The following is a 7,706-nucleotide window of genomic DNA, read 5'->3' as shown; positions in this document are numbered from 1 at the left end:
AAATATTTATAGATGATATTGTACAGGCATACCTCAGCAATGTTGCTAATTCAGTTCTAGACCACTGCAATAAAGCGAGTACTGCAATAAAACAAGTCACAGAAAGTTTTTGGTTTCCCAATGCATATAAAAGTTATTTTTACACTATACTATAGTCTGCTAAGTATGCAATAGCATTATGCCCCCAGAAAACAATGTGTATATTTTAATTTTAAAAAATAGACTTTATTGCTAAAAAAAAAATGCTAACCATCAGCTGAGCCTTCAGTCAGTCATAATCTGTTTTACTGCTGGAGGGTCTTGCCTTGATGTTGGTGGCTGCTGACTGATCGGGGTGGTGGTTGCTAAAGATTCAAGTTGCTCTGGCAATGTCTTAGAATAAGAAAACAGTGACGTTTGCTGCATTAAAGAACTCTTCCTTTCACAGATAACTTCTCTGTAGCATGCGGTACTGTTTGATAGCATGTTACCCACAGTTGCACTTCTTTCAAAATTGGAGTCCATCTCTCAAACCCTGCCACTGCTTTATCAACAAAGTTTATGTGATACTTTAAATTCTTTGTTGTCATTTCAACAATCTTCACAACTTTTTTACTGGGAGTAGATTCCATCTTAAGAAACCACTTTTTTTTTTTTTTTTGCTCATCCAGAAGAAGCAACTCCTCATCTGTTAAAGTATTGTCATTAGATAACAGCAATTCAGTCACATGTTCAAGGCTCCATTTCTAATTCTCGTTCCCTTGCCATTTCCACCTCATCTGCTGTTACTTCCTCCACTGAAGACTTGAACCCCTCAAAATTGTCTATGAGTGTGGGCATCAAGTTCAAAACCCATGCTAATGTTGATTCTAACCATAATTCATGAATGTTCTTAATGGCATCCAGAATGGTGAATCCTTTCCAGAAGGTTTTCAATTTACTCTGCCCAGATCCATCAGAGGAATCACTACCTGTAGCAGTCATAGAATTACAAAATGTATTGCTTAAATAATAAGACTTGAAAGTTAAAATCATTCCTTGGTCCATGGGCTGCAGAATGCATTTTGTGTTAGCGGGAATGAAAACAACATTATTTTTGTCCATCTCCATCAGAACTCTTGGGTGACCAGGTGCATTGTCAGTGAGCAGCAATATTTTGAAAGGAACCTTTTTATCTGAGTAGCAGGTCTCAACAGTGGGCTTAAAATATTTAGTAAACCATGTTGTAAACAGCTGTGCTATCATCCAGGCTTTGTTGTTCCATTTATAGAGCACAGGCAGAGTAGATTTAGCATAAATCTTAAGGGCCCTACGATTTTCAGAATGGTACGTGAGCACTGGTTTCAACTTAAAAGTCACCAGATGCATTAGCCCCTAAGAAGGGAGTCAGCCTGTCCTTTGAAGCTTTGAAGCCAGACATTGACTTCTCCTCTGTAACTATGACAGTCCTAGATGTCATCTTCTTCCAATATAAGGCTGTTTCATCTACAGTTGAAAATTTGTTGCCTAGTGTAGCCTCCTTCATTAATTAACTTACCCACATCTTCTGAGCAACCTGCTGCAGCTGCTGCATCAGCACTTGCTGCTTCACCTTGCAGTTTTAGGTTGTAGAGACGGCTTCTTTCCTTAAAATTCATGAATCAAGCTCTGCTAGCTGCAAAGTTTTCTTCTGCCGCTTCCTCACCTCTCAGCCTCATAGAATTGAAGAGAGTCAAGGCCTTGCTCTGGCTTAGACTTTAGATTAAGAGAATGTTGTGGCTGTTTTGACCTTCTACCCAGACCACAAAAACTTTCTCCATATCAGCAATAAGCCTGTTTCACTTTCTTATCGTTCATATGTTCACTGGACTAGCACTTTTAATTTCTTTCAAGAACTTTTCCTTTGCATTCACAACTTGACTAATTGTTTGGTACAAAAGGCCTATCTTGCTTCTAACATGTCTTGCTCACTAAGCTTAATCATTCCGAACTATTGATATAAAGTGACTTGTGTCAGTCTTCCTTTCACTACAACACTTAGTGACCATTGTAGGGTTAACAGTTGGCCTAATTTTGATATTGTTGTATCTAAGGGAATAGGGAATTCCAGAGAGGGAGAGAGATAGGGGAACAGCCAGTTGGTGGAGTAGGCAGAATACACAACATTTACTAGATTCACCATCTTACATGGGGGCATGGTTCATGGAGCCCCAAAATGATTTCAATAGTAACATCAAAAATCATTGATCGAGTGACATCATCAAAATGGCGGCGTGAAGTGAGCCTCTGGAAATCTCCCCTGGAATTTACAACAAATTGAAAAACTATAATTCCACAAAGGACTCCCTGCACAGCAGACAGGCAAGATGAAGAGTCTCACTACTGAATTCACCTAAAGGTGGGCAAATTGCGCAAGCAGGGGAGGAGGGAAAGGGAGAAGTGCGGAGACGGGGCTGTGCGGGTGCAGGACACAGACCTAGCTCAGTGTTCCGAGCTTGCTGCATCCCAGAACTATTGCAGCAGCAGGAGAGGGATGAACTTGGACTGGTAGGGCTCCGTTTATGGCCCACAGGGCTGAGGGGACAGCATATAACACAGCTGGACCCAATGCTCACAGCAGAGAACTCGGAGCAAAAACTGAGGGAAGAAGGCTGAAAACAGTGGTTTAAGCCCTCACTGCCAAGCAGAGAATGGAAGCCTTAGGCACTGAGACAAGCCGCCCCTTCCCTACCCTCCCAGAGCTCTCCCCGCCCCCACCTGCCCAGTGCTAGAAGCTGAACAGTAGCAGTGTCAGATCAAAAGAACAGAATATTTGCAGTTCTGAGAACTGTGGTCCGCAGACACTGATTCTGAGCCCAACTAGTTCCAGCAGAGGGGAGGGAGCTATGGAAGCAGGACCGGCTGTGGTGGTGGTCACCTCCATTGCTCTGGGCCACCTCTCACAACTCACCCCGACCCTGTCCCCACCTATCTGGGCACATCCCCGCAGGAGTAAACAGAACTGCTGAAACACATGGTCTCTGAATCTGGTGCAGGAAGAGCTTTGGAACTTGAAAAGCTCTCTGCATCCCCATAGGGACGTGGCGCCCTATGACCCAGGCGAACTGTTAACAGAGGAGAAGCCTGCCTTCCAGGAATTCCCCCAATTGTGTGAGAAGCTGGAATAGTGCAGAGAAAACATCACACTACAGTGTGAGAGAGAAAAAAAGGCTGCAGTCAGAGAGAAAATAAAACATTCTACCAACAAGTACTGGAAAACAAAAGAAAGACCTCTTCCTATCAACCTGTTGCAGAACCCCTCCTGTAAATGTCTAGGAAGAGAAATAATACATCAGTAATTGCCGTGAATAACCAAGGCAACAAGACAGCTCAGAAAGAAAGTGAAAAGTTTCCAGAAAATCAACTTAAAGATATGGAAATATGTGACTTAAACAACAGAGAATTCAAGATTGCAGTTCTGAAAAAACTCAACGAGACGCAAGAAAACACAGAAAGGCAGTTTAATGAACTAAGAAAGACAATCAAAGAACAACATTAACATTTTACCAAAGAGATTGAAATTTTAAAAAAGAAGCACATAGAATTTCTGGAGATTAAGAACTCAATAGAAGAAATTAAGAATGAAATAGTCAACTTAGGTAGTAGAGTTGACCAGATGGAGGAAAGAATCAGTGACATCGAAGATAGAAACATGGAAATGACACGGATGGAAGAAGAAAGAGACTTGAGACTTAAAAGAAATGAAAGAACTCTACAAGAACTTTCTGACTCCATCAGAAAGAGCAATATAAGAATAAAGGGCATACCAGAAGGAGAAGAAAGAAGGGAAAAGAGAATATATTCAAACAAATAGTCGATGAGAACTTCCCAAACTTGTGGACAGAACTGGATCCCCGAATCCAAGAAGCAAATAGAACACCTAATTACCTCAACCCCATCAATCATTCTCCAAGGCACATTGTATTGAAGCTGTCAAAAATCAACGACAAAGAAAGAATCCTCAAGGCAACCAGGGAAAAGAAGATGGTAACATACAAAGGAAAGCCCATTAGATTATCATCAGATTTCTCAGCAGAAACTCTACAAGCCAGGAGGGAGTGGCACCAAATATTCGAACTATTAAAAGATAGAAATTATGAGCCAAGAATAATATACCCAGCAAAGATATCCTTTAGATATGAAGGAGGAATAGACCTTTCCAGACATACAGAAGCTGAGGGAATTTTCTAATACACAGCCTGCACTACAAGAAATACTAAAGGAGGCTATTCAACTACCATCAACAGGGACAATTTGTGGCAACTGAAACATAAAATGGGGGAGAGTAAAGGCCTGGACCAGAATATGGGAATGGAGAAAGTAGGCATGCTGAAGAAAATAGAATACTTTAAATATCAAACTTTCTTTTGCATAAACTTAGGGTAACCACTCAAAAAAGAAATCCAGAACTGAAATATATACTGTAATAAAAGAAGAAACAGAGGGAAACATCATGGAATACCACTACACAGAAATAATAGACAACAACAAAAAGGCAAAGAAACAATGGAGACAGTCTTACCAGAAAACTAAAGATAGAATGATAAGAAATCCTCACATATCAATAATCACCCTAAATGTAAATGGACTGAATTCACCAATAAAAAGGCACAAAGTAGCAGATTGGATCAAAAAATTAAACCCGACCATATGCTGTCTCCAAGAGACACATCTCAGCTACAAGGACAAGCATAGACTCAAAGTGAAAGGGTGGAAATTGACACTCCAAGCAAATGGAATCCAGAGAAAATCATGTGTAGCTATACTGATATCAGATGAAACAGACTTCAGGGTGAAAAAGGTAACAAGAGACAAAGATGAACATTTCATAATGGTAAAGGGGACTATACAACAAGAAGAGATAACAGTCATCAATATTTATGCCCCCAATCAGGGAGCACCAAAATATACCAAGCTACTACTAACAGAACTAAAGGAAGAAATTGACCAAAACACAATTATACTAGGGGACCTAAATACATCATTGACAGCTATGGATCATCCAAACAGAAAATAAATAATGAAATAGCAGCCCTAAATGACAAATTAGATGAAATGGACATAATTGACATTTATAGAGCACTTCATCCTAAAACATCAGACTATACATTTTTCTAGTGTACATGGAACATTCTTAAGGAAGACCATATATTGGGACATAAAACTAACCTCAGCAAATTTAAGAAGATTGAAATCATACCAAACATTCTCTGATCACAATGCTCTGAAATTGGATATCAACTGAAAAAAGAAAGCAGGAAAAACCACAAATACGTGGAGATTAAACAACATACTTTTAAAGAACGACTGGGTCAAAGAAGAAATTAGAGGAGAGATCAAAAGATACATAGAAACAAATGAGAACGAAAATACATCCTACCAAAATTTTGGGGATGCAGTGAAAGCAGTTTTAAGAGGGAAATTTATATCATTACAGGCCTATTTCAAGAAACAAGAAAAATCCCAAATAAATAACCTCACGTTACACCTTAAAGAACTAGGAAACAAAAAACAAATGAAACCCAAGGTCAGCAGAAGAAAGGAAATAATAAAAATCAGAGCAGAACTAAATGAAACAGAGAACAAAAAGACAATAGAAAAAATTAATATGAAAAAGAGCTGGTTCATTGAAAAGATTAGCAAAATTGACAAACCCTTGGCTAGGCTCACTAACATAAAAAGAGAGAAGACACTAATGAACAAAATCAGAAATGAAAAAGGGGAAGTTATCACGGATGCCACAGAAATACAAAGGATCATCCAAGAATACTATGAAGGACTATATTCCACCAAATTCAATAACCTAGAAGAAATGGACAAGTTCTTAGAAACATATAGCCTTCCTAGACTGAACCATGAAGAACTGGAAAATCTAAACAGACTGATCACCAGACACAAAATTGAATCAGTCATCCAAAACCTTCCCAAAAGCAAAAGTCCAGGACCAGATGGCTTCACTAGTGAATTCTACCAAACCTTCAAAGAGAATCTAATACCTGCTCAATCCTGCTCAAATTCTTCCAAAAAATTGAAGAGACAGTACTCCATAACTCATTTTATGAAGCCAATATTACCTGATACCAAAACCTGGTAAGGACAACACAAAAAAAGAAAACTACAGACTGATATCTCTGATGAATACAGATGCAAAAATCCTGAACAAAATTCTAGCAAATCGAATGCAACAATGCATTAAAAAGATTATTCATCACGACCAAGTGGGGTTCATCCCAGTGGCACAAGGATGGTTCAACATACAGAAATCCATCAATGTGATACATCACATAAACAAAATAAAGGACAAAAACCATACGATTATATCAATTGATGCAGAAAAAGCATTTGACAAGATAAAACATCCATTTATGATTAAAACACTTAATAAAATAGGTATAGAAGGAAAATACCTTAACATAATAAAGGCCATATATGACAAGCCCTCAGCTAATCTCATAATTAATGGTGAAAAACTGAAGCCTTTTGCTCTACGTTCAGGAACATGACAGGGTTGTCCCCTATCACCTCTGCTTTTTAACATAGTGTTTGAAGTCCTTGTCAGAGCAATCAGGCAAGAGAAAGAAATAAAAGGCATCCAAATTGGGAATGAAGAAGTTAAATTGTCACCTTTTGCAGATGACATGATGCTATATATAGAAAACCCTAAAGACTCCACCTAAAAGCTGTTAGAAACAATCAACAAATACAGTAAAGTTGCCGGCTACAAAATCAACGTACAAAAGTCCATTGCATCCCTATATACTAACAATGAAATCTCAGAAAAATAAATAAATTAAAAAAAAAAAAAAAAAACAATTCCTTTTGCAATTGCAGCAAAAAGAATAAAATACCTAGGAATAAAGTTAACCAAGTATGTGAAAGACCTATATGCTGAAAACTGGAAGACATTTTTGGAAGAAATTGAAGAAGACACAAAGAAATGGAAAGACATTCCATGCTCATGGATTGGAAGAACCAACATAGTTAAAACGGCCATATTACCCAAAGCAATATACAGAATTAATGCAATCCCCATCAAAATCCCAATGGCATTTTTTAAAGAAATAGAACAAAAAATCATCAGATTTGTTTGAACCACAAAAGATCCCGAATAGCCAAAGCAATCTTAAGTAAAAAGAACAGTGCTGGAGGTATCACACTCCCTGACTTTAGCTTGTACTACAAAGCAACAATAATCAAAACAGCGTGGTATTGGCAGTAAAACAGTCACATAGACCAATGGAATAGAATTGAGAACTCAGAAATAAAACCACATAAATATGAACAGATAATTTTTGACAAAGAAGCAAAAAACATACAATGGAGAAAAGACAGCCTCTTAAATAAATGGTGCTGGGAGAATTGGAAAGCCACATGCAAAAGAATGAAAGTGGACTGCTATCTGTCACCATGTACCAAAATTAATTCAAAATGGATCAAAGGCTTACGCATAGACCTGAAACAATAAACTGCATAGAAGAAAACATAGGTACTAAACTTATGGACCTTGGGTTCAAAGAGCATTTTATGAATTTGACTCCAATGGCAAGGGAAATAAAAGTTAAAATAAATGAATGGCACTATATCAAACTTAAAAGCTTCTGCGCAGCAAAAGAAAACATGAACAAAATAAAGAGGCAACCAACTGAATGGGAGAAGATTTTTGCAAACAGTTCCTCTGATAAGGGGCTAATATCCAAAATATACAAGGA

General features: G+C 38.2%; 1 pseudogene; it reads right to left on the bottom strand.

Moving 5' to 3' along the window:
• Positions 1-264: 264 nt before the first annotated feature.
• On the bottom strand, positions 265-2,006 carry LOC117012228 (tigger transposable element-derived protein 1-like; annotated as a pseudogene).
• Between the last annotated feature and the right edge of the window lie 5,700 nt (positions 2,007-7,706).

This window comes from Rhinolophus ferrumequinum, chromosome 20 (assembly GCF_004115265.2).
Source record: "Rhinolophus ferrumequinum isolate MPI-CBG mRhiFer1 chromosome 20, mRhiFer1_v1.p, whole genome shotgun sequence".
NCBI classification, from domain to species: domain Eukaryota; kingdom Metazoa; phylum Chordata; class Mammalia; order Chiroptera; family Rhinolophidae; genus Rhinolophus; species Rhinolophus ferrumequinum.
The sequence above is the reverse complement of the archived record's forward strand: the minus strand, read 5'-3'. Positions and strand labels throughout refer to the sequence as shown.